The sequence below is a fragment of the Siphateles boraxobius genome, unplaced genomic scaffold, assembly GCF_051911475.1.
Source record: "Siphateles boraxobius isolate OS27281-9 unplaced genomic scaffold, OSU_SipBor_1 13, whole genome shotgun sequence".
In the NCBI taxonomy this organism is placed as follows: Eukaryota; Metazoa; Chordata; class Actinopteri; order Cypriniformes; family Leuciscidae; genus Siphateles; species Siphateles boraxobius.
This window is the reverse complement of record NW_027508733.1, coordinates 10818921-10830574: the sequence shown is the minus strand read 5'-3', so window position 1 is coordinate 10830574 and position 11654 is coordinate 10818921.

Below are 11654 nucleotides of genomic sequence, written 5' to 3'. Positions count from 1 at the left end.
GAACTCAGACCACCTCCTCCAGGTAGTCTCGGGTTCGGTACCCCAGTGCGCACCCGGGTCCCATGACAGCGTTCACATTAGAGATTTTTCATGCGAACCGTGCCCCGTTCCGAACTAAACTGCCAGTGTGAAAGCCCCCTAAATATATTGCTTGCATACTATCTCTTTGTTTTTTTTGTCTGCCTGACTAATTTTACGGAAGCTATCTTATCCTCAGTTTATCTTCATGAGTCAAGTAATGATAGAGTAGCAAATTATCAATCTGGTAGCTAGTAAACGATATTCTAGTTTTTGATAGATTCAGTAAAACGGTAACCAATAGACTAGGCTACTATAATGACGCTGGCTTGTAAACGTGATTATCGCGATTGTTTGTGGTTAGAAAAAAAATAAAACCCATGAAATTATATTCATATGACATGCTGAAATATATGCCACTGTACCTGGGATGAAGACATTTCACACGCGACGCAAGCAGAACACCTGCATGTGACCTCCTCCTACAGTGTTAAGGGCTATCATGGTTGTCAACAAATGCACGTACATGTAGGATGACAGAGTTTACGACAGTAGTAGAGGACAATACTGTTTCCCAACTGTAGGGGGACCCCGAGAGCAAAAGTCACCTGGTGTTACTTTAAGTAACCGTTGAAGAAGGATTGATACACAACCATTAACATTATGGTGGACAAATAGCGACTAAATCAATGTATATTAAGGCACATATTTGATTTGGTATAATAAGAAACAGAATTACAAACTGCCTTTAACATAGCCATGTACTACGTATATCAACTTAGTTTAATTATACATATGAACTTAAAGGGTTAGTTCACCCTTGAAGAGATTTCCACGACGCATGCGCGAGAACTGAGAAGAGGACGATCTTCTTCTACTACTTCTTGTTCAGTTCTCGCGCATGCGTCGTGGAAATCTCTTCAACTCTCGTCTCAAGGCCCAAAAGGAAGTAATGGAATAGTCGAATAAAGTCGTTATTTATGTTTTTTTTTCGCACAAAAAGTAGTCTCGTCGCTTGATAAACTTATAGTTGAGCCACTGTAGGCACATGGAATATTTAAACATGTTCTTTAATGACTTTCTGGGCCGTCAAGTTTCATTCCCTCTGGCAGCCTATGTAGCAGTGATCCACCTCTCAGATTTAATCAAAAATATCTTCATTTGTGTTCCGAAGATGAACGAAGGTCTTACGGGGTTGGTACAGCATGGGGGTCAGTAATTAATGACTTAATTTTCATTTTTGGGTGAACTAACCCTTTAAGGTATTACTTTTAAAGTTACTAACTCCTTTAGGAGAACATATTGTATAAGGTTAATTAGAGAATTTCAGAACCAAACATTAGGACCAAATAATCACAAATAACTATATTAGCCACTAGCTCATATTTAGGTGAGAACCTTTAATTCGTCTCAGGATAAAAACAAAATACTCTTTTCCTTTCCTTATTGTCTATCCTTTTTTTTGTTTTTGTATAGATACCGACGTTAATGTTTCTTGAACGAAGGAAGACCCATCATTAGTTCTACCTGTAAGGGGTGTACAGTTAAAGACCCAGAACCAGATATGAAGAATGAAGACCCAGAGTCAGAATTAAAAAAAATTAAAGAAAATATTTACTGAAGATAGTTTGCAGTTTCATCAGCAGAAGTCAGCTTCAATACTCGCACAGGAGTTCGTAGGCCGCCCCGCTTACAGTTACAAAGATCACAGCAGTTATACCATTTCCAAGGTCTAAGCTACGTCATTGCTTACAGGTTGAATGATTCTCATTGGCTAAGAAACATTAAGAGCCTAAACAATTTAACACATGTGAGGAGATAGGGGTGCCTATCGCCATTAGTCAAGATAGTTGTCGTCCACTCATTAGATTTAGGTCTGTGGTGGCCTCGCAGGTTAGAGAAGGGCGCCGGGGTGTCTGGTCCGAACGTCCAGAACCTACATAGAATGTCATACGCACACACACACACACATAACAGACACTAGCAAATAACAGCTTCCATCAAGGCTTAAGAGAGTCTGAGCTCCTTATTATCAGTTAAGTATACCAAAACATAATGCTAAAACATTCACTCATTTGGGAGAAAAACAGATCACTGGCATTTACTCCGAAGGAAGGAAATATACTGGAAAGAATACATTTTAATACAACAATTAAAGTTCTATATAGTAACGCTCAATATAGCTTGACCATATGTCCAGCGAAGAATCATATGTGTCCACGCTGCCTTTAGGACCCTCTACTGATACCAGAGAAAGAGACAAACGACCTTGTGGGTTACGTGGCCTTCGTGTCCTGCGTGTACTGCGTGCAATCTCAAAGTAAGATTGGAATGCACCTAAAAGAAACTGGTTACTTACATCACATGCATTTAAGACAATATAATTTCACAAGCACAAAGAATATAAAAATTATTATGTGATAATGAATATATTTGATAATTGATTTTTATAAAGGAAGTATATTTGCATTCAAAAGGATATGATTATAGATGTATTTGATGAGGCAAGGGATTTTGACCAACCCTTCATACCGGTCTGCAGCTCCGATGACAGTAAGACCGTTAGATTCACTCTGGGATCACAGGGGATGATCGTCATCATACAGATTCCCGTCCATCAAATGTCAGTTTAGAAAGTAGTTAATCAATGTCTGCGTAGTTGATCTTTTTCCCATCAATTAGAGCGAGGGGGCCAAGGAAAGAAGCTTTTTTCCCTTCCTCTCTTGCTTTTTTAACAAGTGGCCAGAGCTTTTCTCTGGCAATTCTGCCCTCTGGAGACAAAGCCTCAGTAAGCCGCAGTTTTTTGTCACGTAACCTGCTCCCCTTGGCGCTCTTCCAGACAGCATCACGCATGCAGCGGTGTGCAAATAGAATAATGACAGATCTGTGGGGACCATCCTGTTTTTTAGGGCCTGTAGGAGCCATGTAATGGGAAGGTCATGTGACCAAACGATAATGGGAGTGTCATTAATTAAGTGGGGTTAAAACCATAGACATCATATAGATAGACGCCCTATCGACCGCTACTGCCTATTGGCGCGGACGAGCCGTGGGGCCGCCATCTTAAACCGGTCACCCGCTCCGGTCAGTGCAATCTGTTTGGCAGGTGCAATGAGCTGCCAACGCATTTAATTAATCATATCTCACTGAATACCGAACTGATTTCTACGCGGGTTTTTTTGCTGCAAAGGTCATACACGTAGCTACGATACAGGACACATTGAATATTTTGTTCACAAAATACAACTAATAGTACGGTAATGTTAAATGTTAAATCTTACTTGTGTAAAGTAATCCCCGAGTGATGGTCCGCCGATTTGAGCAGGAATATACTGCACAGTGCTCTGAAATCTACTGCTGCTATGCAACGCAAATAGGAGTATGACCTGCTTAATATGGCGGCCTCATTTCTTGCGCCACAGCGGCCAATAGGGCATCTAGTCTCTATATGATATCTATGGTTAAAACACCTGTTGTGTGTGTGTGTTCACATGGAAGAATGGGGGTGAGTGCTGGAGCACATACCTATTTTGTTGACCGTGCAAACGTGAAACCTGTACAAAATAAAACAACATGCAAGCTTCAAGGATAAACGCGTCACAGAAGTTATTCCTCCACTCAGCTCCTTAGCGGTTTTAGGATTGTTTTTATGTGCCGCTACAAGTTAGTCAACAAAATTGTTTGAGAACGTGAACGCGTCGACTTTGGATTCAAGGAAGAGGCCCTCGCGCTTTTACTGGATGGAAAGGATAGGAAGCGCAGCGCTGACTGACGGAGAATTGCCCTGCTCTCGCTTGTTTTAATGAGGATTATTGCACATTGAACTTTTAACGCAACAGGACAGACGTCTTTGGATATGTTTGCTGCTAACAATCATCGAACAATTGGACGTTCAAAGCAACAGGACCGAGGTCTTCGGATATGTTTGCTGCTGTTGAACTGGTTGGACATTGGGTTGTTACGTCTTTGCTTGTGTTCGCGGATGATTTGAAATGGTCTGGCAGTTTGCGGTTTGTTTACGATTGATGCAGCGCTGTTGGTGTGTTTGATGGATCGTTTAGATTGTTGGGCTTGGGCTTTTGCGAATCTATTGGAGTTGTGAGACATATCCGATGATATGCGTTGTTTTGGATTGTGTTCGCTTGTTTTGGGAAGCGTCTAAATGTATCGTATTCAGACGCGACGAGGTGTGCATGCTTCAATCATGAGTGAGATTGAAACGGGTGCCGATGTTGAACCTGAAAAGGACACATGTAAAAGAAAATTTCAACTCACAGCAAAGGCTTTGGCTTATAAACTTGAGCAGCTTCAGAAGGAACGAAAAAGAAATGTAAATGTGATTAAAAGTTCTATACCAGCCATCAAAGAACTCACGCTGAAAAATGGGAACGTTTCAGCTGTACAGTTTGAACTTGAAACTTTGGTGCATACTTTTAAAGAGACAGTCAAGCTTCATGATTCAGTGATCCCATTGTTGCCTACTGATGAACAAATCAAACAAAATGAGTGGTTCTCAAGCATTTATAAAAGCTGTGATGCATTTATAAAGGAGACAAAGCAATGGATAAATGGAATTGAGAAGTCAAGTGACGATAACCAGCAACAACAGTTGAAAACAGTTGAATGCTCTTTGAATGATTCAAAAAACCGGAATATGTCTCAAATTTCTATGCATAAACAAGATGATATAAACCCAAGTGACAGTATTTCTAATGTTGGAAGTAAAGGATCAAGTCAACGCAGCTCTTCAACTACATCAACAACTTCGGCCCGCATTAAGGCAGAGGCTGATATTGCAGCTCAGTTAGTACGCCAAAATTTAATGAAGGAAAAACATGCAATTGAAGAAAAGGAACAGAACTTAAGGAAATAGAAAGAGGATTTTGAGTTGCGAATGGTGATTGCTGCAACTATTGCAAAAGTGAAAGTGCTTGAAGGTTCTAGTGTGCATCGTGTTAAAAGTGAGGTGACTCCTCGGTCCGATGGAATGAATTCCTATTTTGATAAAGGACACAGACACTTAATGCTGATGCAAATTCATTTACTCCTACAGCTGAGACGCAACAAATTGTTTCTTCTAAGGATGGTGGCAATGCAGGTGCCAAGGCAAACAAGGGGAACGTTTCTCAGACAATTTATTCCCAATTTTTTCCCAGAAATTCAGAGGAAAAGGCTGTTTCTCTGTATCACGACCTTGTTGCTATTTGTGCGAAAGGAGGTTTTTCACTGACAAAATGGATAAGTAACAATCGAGATGTTCTGGCAAAAATTCCAGAGGAATTAAGAGCAAACAATGTCAAGGATTTGGATTTGGACCAAGATTTACTTCCAGTGGAAAGAGTGCTGGGAGTACAATGGTGCATACAATCTGATGCCTTCAAGTTTAAGATTGTGTTGCAGCAAAGACCTCTGACCAAAAGAGGGATCCTGGCTACCATGAGTTCTGTCTATGATCCTTTAGGAATACTGTCTCCTTTGATTTTATATGCAAAAAAGATCTTGCAAGATTTGTGCAGGAAGAAACTAGGCTGGGATGAAATTATTCCTGCTTCAAATGCTCCGGAGTGGATCAAGTGGTTGGATGGATTGCGTGAATTGGAAAACTTCAAAATCGATAGATGTTTCAAACCAACGGGTTTCGGAGAAGTGAGCACAGCACAATTACACCACTTTTCCGACACAAGTGAAGATGGTTATGGAGTAGTTTCGTATCTGCTTTTGCATAATGTTGCACACGTCGCCTTTGTAATGGGGAAAGCTAGAGTAGCTCCTTTGAAGCTGGTGTCTATCCCTCGAATGGAACTTACTGCTGCAACACTGGCAAGTCGAATGGATTCATTGTGGAGATTGGAATTGTGCATGGACTTTCAAGACTCTGTCTTCTGGACTGACAGTACTTCTGTACTTAAATATATCAAAAACGAAGTCTCTAGGTACAAAACATTTGTCGCCAACAGAGTTTCCGAAATCCTAAAGGTGTCCCGATCATCACAATGGCGGTATGTGAACACTGCAATTAATCCAGCAGATATAGCTTCTAGAGGGTTGAGAGTGGAATCATTCCTGAAGAACAAGAATTGGGTGCTTGGACCTCAGTTTCTTCTTTCGCCTAAACAGGAGTGGCCAGTTAATCTTATTGACCTGGGGGAATGTTCACTAGATGATCCAGAGATAAAATCAAGTGTCACAGTCAATGCTGTACAAATAGAAGAGAATATGGATGTTACAACATACTTCATCCAGTATTTCTCCTCTTGGATCCTTTTGAAGCAGTCAGTGGCTTGGATCCTCAGATTTAAGCAATTACTCCTCAATCTAAGCCAGAAGAGGAAATTACTGGGTATGTCTTTAATACAATCTTGCATGGACGAAAACCAACAAACACAACATTTGAAAGAGGAAATGGAGAAAATCAAGGCACAATGTGCCAAAAGTGACCTTTCTGTGGTAGAGCTAAAGAAAGCTGAATTAGAGGTAATTCGTTACTGCCAAAGAAAAGGTTACTCTGATGAAATCTCAAGCTTGCAAAAGGGAGAAAATGTGAAAAAGAACAGTCACATTTACAAGTTCAATCCCATCCTTGAAGAAGGTGTTTTAAGAGTCGGTGGACGTTTGAATAGGGCTGTTATGCCTGAAGAGACAAAACATCCTGTTATACTTGCTAAGGATTTTCACATCTCAGACCTCATTCTTAAACATATACATCAAGAGGTGGGTCATGGTGGTCGAAACTATATGCTATCAAGGTTGCATCAGAGGTACTGGATACCTGGGGCCAGTGGAGCCATAAGGAAGATATTGTCCAAGTGTGTGATCTGCAAGCGTTTGCAAGCAGCTCCAGGGCATCAACAGATGGCAAACTTGCCTCTGAATAGAGTATCTCCAGATAAACCTCCATTTACATACGTCGGAGTCGACCGTTTTGGACCCTTTGAAATTAAGAGCAGGAGAAGTATTGTGAAGAGATATGGAGTTATCTTCACATGTCTAGCCATTCGTGCTATTCATATTGAAGATGTACAATCATTGGATACTAATTCCTTTATTAACGCACTGCGAGGATTTATCGCAAGACGTGGACAAGTCTTGGAAATGCAATCTGACAATGGTACAAATTTTCATGGAGCGGAACGCGAGTTAAGGCAAGCTATTGAATGCTGGAACCAATCTCAGATCAACAACATGCTTCTGCAGAAGGGAATAAAGTGGATTTTTAATCCCCCAACTGGTTCACATCACGGAGGCATATGGGAAAGAATGATTAGGTCTGTAAGAAAAGTACTTAATGCCACCTTAAGAACACAAAACCTTGATGAAGAAGGTCTTTATACAGTTCTATGTGAAGCTGAAGCAATTATTAATGGACGTCCCATTACTAAGGAATCTACTGACACCAATGATTTGGAAGCACTGACACCCAATCATTTGCTGTTGTTAAAGATTACCCCATCATTGCCACCAGGGGTCTTTCAAAAGGAGGATATATATGCTCGTCGTCGATGGAAACAGGTGCAATATATATCAGACCTGTTCTGGAAACGATGGACAAAGGAGTACTTGCCTCAACTGCAAGAGCGGCAAAAATGGTCAGCTCCATCTCGCAACTTCGTTCCAGGTGACATCGTGCTTTTGGTTGATGACTCAGCACCACGTAATTCATGGATAACTGGAAAAGTGATTCAGACATTCCCAGATAATCAAGGCTTTGTTCGTCAAGTGAGACTTAAAACCAAGACAAACTGTTTGAATAGACCAGTGACAAAAATCTGCCTTTTGCAAGAGGTGGATATTTGACGTTTTGCTTGAAAGAGAATTATTTTTTAACACAGACATGGACTTATCACATTGACACACCACATATTTCTCACCTTACATCGATTTGTAAATTCACTCTGTGCTGACACTGTTATGGACTTTACAAGGACTCAGTACTGAATAATTGATGTATTGTAAATGTGCAAATATTTATAAAAAAAAAAAAGGTTTTTGTATTTTGAGATCTTGTATTTATAAATGTCTCCTATGTGTATTTAATATAATTATCGATTTATAATAATTAGGGGCTGGTATGTAGGAGCCATGTAATGGGAAGGTCATGTGACCAAACGATAATGGGAGTGTCATTAATTAAGTGGGGTTAAAACACCTGTTGTGTGTGTGTGTTCACATGGAAGAATGGGGGTGAGTGCTGGAGCACATTTTTTGTTGACCGTGCAAACGTGAAACCTGTACAAAATAAAACAACATGCAAGCTTCAAGGATAAACGCGTCACAGAAGTTATTCCTCCACTCAGCTCCTTAGCGGTTTTAGGATTGTTTTTATGTGCCGCTACAGGGCCGACACGATGGGCAATGTCGATCCCCTCCTCCAGGTATTCCTGTAGCCCAGGAGCAACTTTTCCAATCACAGTAATCACCACCCTTCTCACATCCTCGTTGGCCTCCTCTTTTCAGCCCGTGCAGCTTTAGCGCCCATCTCCAGCTATCCGGTTACAGTTGTGTTCAGTTCGATGACCGAAATTTTATGGAATGAGTTGTCAATTTTTTTTTCCTAGTTCACCACAACTTTTGGCTAAATCTTGGATAGGAGCCAAAAACGTCCGCATGGCCATTCTCTTCGCTGTCAGCTACCATTACTGTGTTCGCGCTTCTTCTTCTTTGTGACAGGTTTCTTAGAGATATGAGGTGAGGTGGAAAGAATGTCACCCGTGTCACCTGGGTTATGGTCAAGTTTATTCGATACATCTTTTTTACCTGAGTCTTCCATAGAAACTTCCGTGGTACAGACGTTAGAGTTGTCTTCCATTGTTTTCACTCTCTGGCGTGCGTTCCTATGTTGACAAAACTTTAGCCTAGCTTACCGCCAGTTGTGACTTTTCCCTTTTGCCGGTGTTGTGCCGAATTTCGACCCCCGCCAAATTACTACCCCCTAGCATTGGTAGGTTTAGGATTAGTTGTGGGGGAGGGGTTAGGATTAGGGGTGGGGTTAGGATTAGGCAATCAGGTACTGACTTCAACGAGGGGGGTAATAATTTGGCAGGGGGTCTTAATTCGGCACAACACCTGTTCTCTTTTTTATTTTTTATTTTTTTTATGTAGGCTATATAGTGAGCATATTTTCACAACGCTGCTGCCCCGTAACACCAAAAATGGTTTCACCTTACTTTCAAGCCATCATTACACCAGTTTCAAGTCAAAGTAATTAGGTTGCGTTATCAACAACCTCCACTTTTCTGACAGAAGAGTTCAAAACAGCCTCCTCAGACCAGCGCCATCTTGGCCCTCCATCTTTAGTTAGTTATTTGATGCTATAAATACGGTACTGTGACGTCATGATTGACAGGTTCTGTGAGCGAAGTAGTCACTGAAGCACTAACAGATTTTTTTTCGGGATCTTCGGAGGACTGATGAGATTGGAGCTTTAAATGTAATATCTAAATTTCTATAATTAATTATTTCACACCGACATAATGGGTTGTTCTGCAGTAGAAAGTGCAGGGGCGTGTGCTTGCGATTGGTTCAGCGAGAGTGAGGGCGGAGCGTTGATTTCGCGGCTTTACTTCTGCTCACTACTGCGCAGGTCCCGAAATGGATGTTGTATTCATTAAAATCTGAAGGCTTGGAATAGACGGGAAAATGTATTAGACTACTGGATTAAGGACTTTTTAAGCAATAGACAAATTCAGGTGAGGATAAACAGTAGCTTCTCTGATTGCAGATTTGTGGAAAATGATGTACCCCAAGGAAGTGTTATTTCACCAATTCTGTTCTCTACTATGATAAATGATATGATACACTTGATTATAATATAGGCAAGTCATTGTTTGCAGATGACCGTGCTCTCTGGAAAAGGGGTAAAAATGTTGAATTCATAGTTAAAAATTTGCTAAAAGCTATCGACTCTGTTGAAGAATGGGCTGGAAAATGGGGATTCAGGTTCTCTGCTGAGAAAACCAAGGTGGTATTTTTCTCGTTTAAAAAAATTGAAGAAAGGTTTAAATTTCAATTGTATGGTAGAGATTTAGAAAGAGTAAATTGTATGAGATTTTTAGGTATGTATTTTGGTTCTAAGCTTACCTGGCATAATCATATTGAAAAGGTACTTGACAAATGTAAAAAAGTCATTAACATATTAGGTGCAATAAGGAGTGGGGAGCAGATATGACTTCAATGAAAAGATTATATGTTGGATTAATTAGGTCTATTGTTGACTTCGGGTGCATGGCTTATGGGTCTGCTACAAAGTCTGAATTAAAGAAACTTGATGTTATTCAGGGTTCGGCCCTCAGGATATGTTCAGGAGCAATGAGAACCTACCTTATATCAGCGCTTCAGGTTGAAATAGGTGAGATGCCATTTGAGTTTAGGCAACTGCAAATGTCATTATCATATTATGTTCATTTAACGGGGCATATGGAAGACCTTCCAACTAAAAGTGTCCTCATTTCAACATGGGAGCAGGCAAAAAGTAAAAGAGAGTCGTTTAGTGCAAGTATACATGAAAAGGTAAAGGAAGCGGCTGTAGAAAATTTAGAATTTAGTCCATCTGTAGTCTATCCACCACTGTGGCTGATAATTGTTCCAGACGTTGATATAACTTTGCATGAAAAGATTAAACATTTTAAGGGGGATCGTGGACAAATGGCTATGAGATATGTGGATAACTATTATGGGTATGTGCAAATTTTTACTGATGGGTCAAAGCAACCAGAAACAGGGAAAGTTGCAATTGCATATGTGATACCAGAGTTTGATATTAAGTTTTCTGCAAGAGTTTCGGATCATTTGTCAGTGTACTCAGCAGAGCTGATAGCAATTGTGATGGCGTTGCAGTGGGAACAAATTCAACCACTGAGAGTAGTTGTATGTTCAGATTCGTTGTCAGCCTTAGAAAATTTTAAATTAGGTAATTCGAGTGAAAGGCATGATATTGTGTGTGAGATATTGACTTTGCTTCATAGTATTCAAAATCGGAGGACGCATGTAAAGGTTGTTTGGGTTCCGGCCCATGTAGGTATGGTTGGTAATGAGTTGGCAGACAAGTTTGCTAAACAGGCTTTGAAAGTGACAAATGTGTCTATTCTGTGTAAAATATCAAAATCAGAAGCTAAGTCAATGATTAAAAAACATGTTAAAAAGTTGTGGCAAGATAAATGGGATAGGGGAGATAAAGGGAGGGGTTTTTACATTATAAATCCTGAGGTTGGTCAGGGGCGTCCGGTAATAAGGTGTCGAAGAGAAGAGGCAATTTTTACAAGAATGAGAATAGGGCACACTGGACTAAACAAAACATTACAGCTAATAGGAAAACGTAAGTCAGGAAATTGTGAGATTTGTAATGAAATATGTAAGAAATTTAATAGAGAAAGGGTTTTAATTAAAAGGAAAATAGAGGACAGTGGGGAAAGGTTTATCTTTAGAGATATTTTGTCTAAGGCTTCCGATCATAGAGTAATAAAACATATGTTTGAAACACTGGACTCATTGACAAGGTGTAGTTTTTTTTTTTTTTTTTTTTTTTTGGAAGGGTGACGGTAGTCCGCATCCGCCGAGGTCCCGAAATCCAGAACAGCAGTGAAGGCAATTTATTGTGGATTAATTAGATCAGTATTAGATTATAGATGTGTGGTGTATAG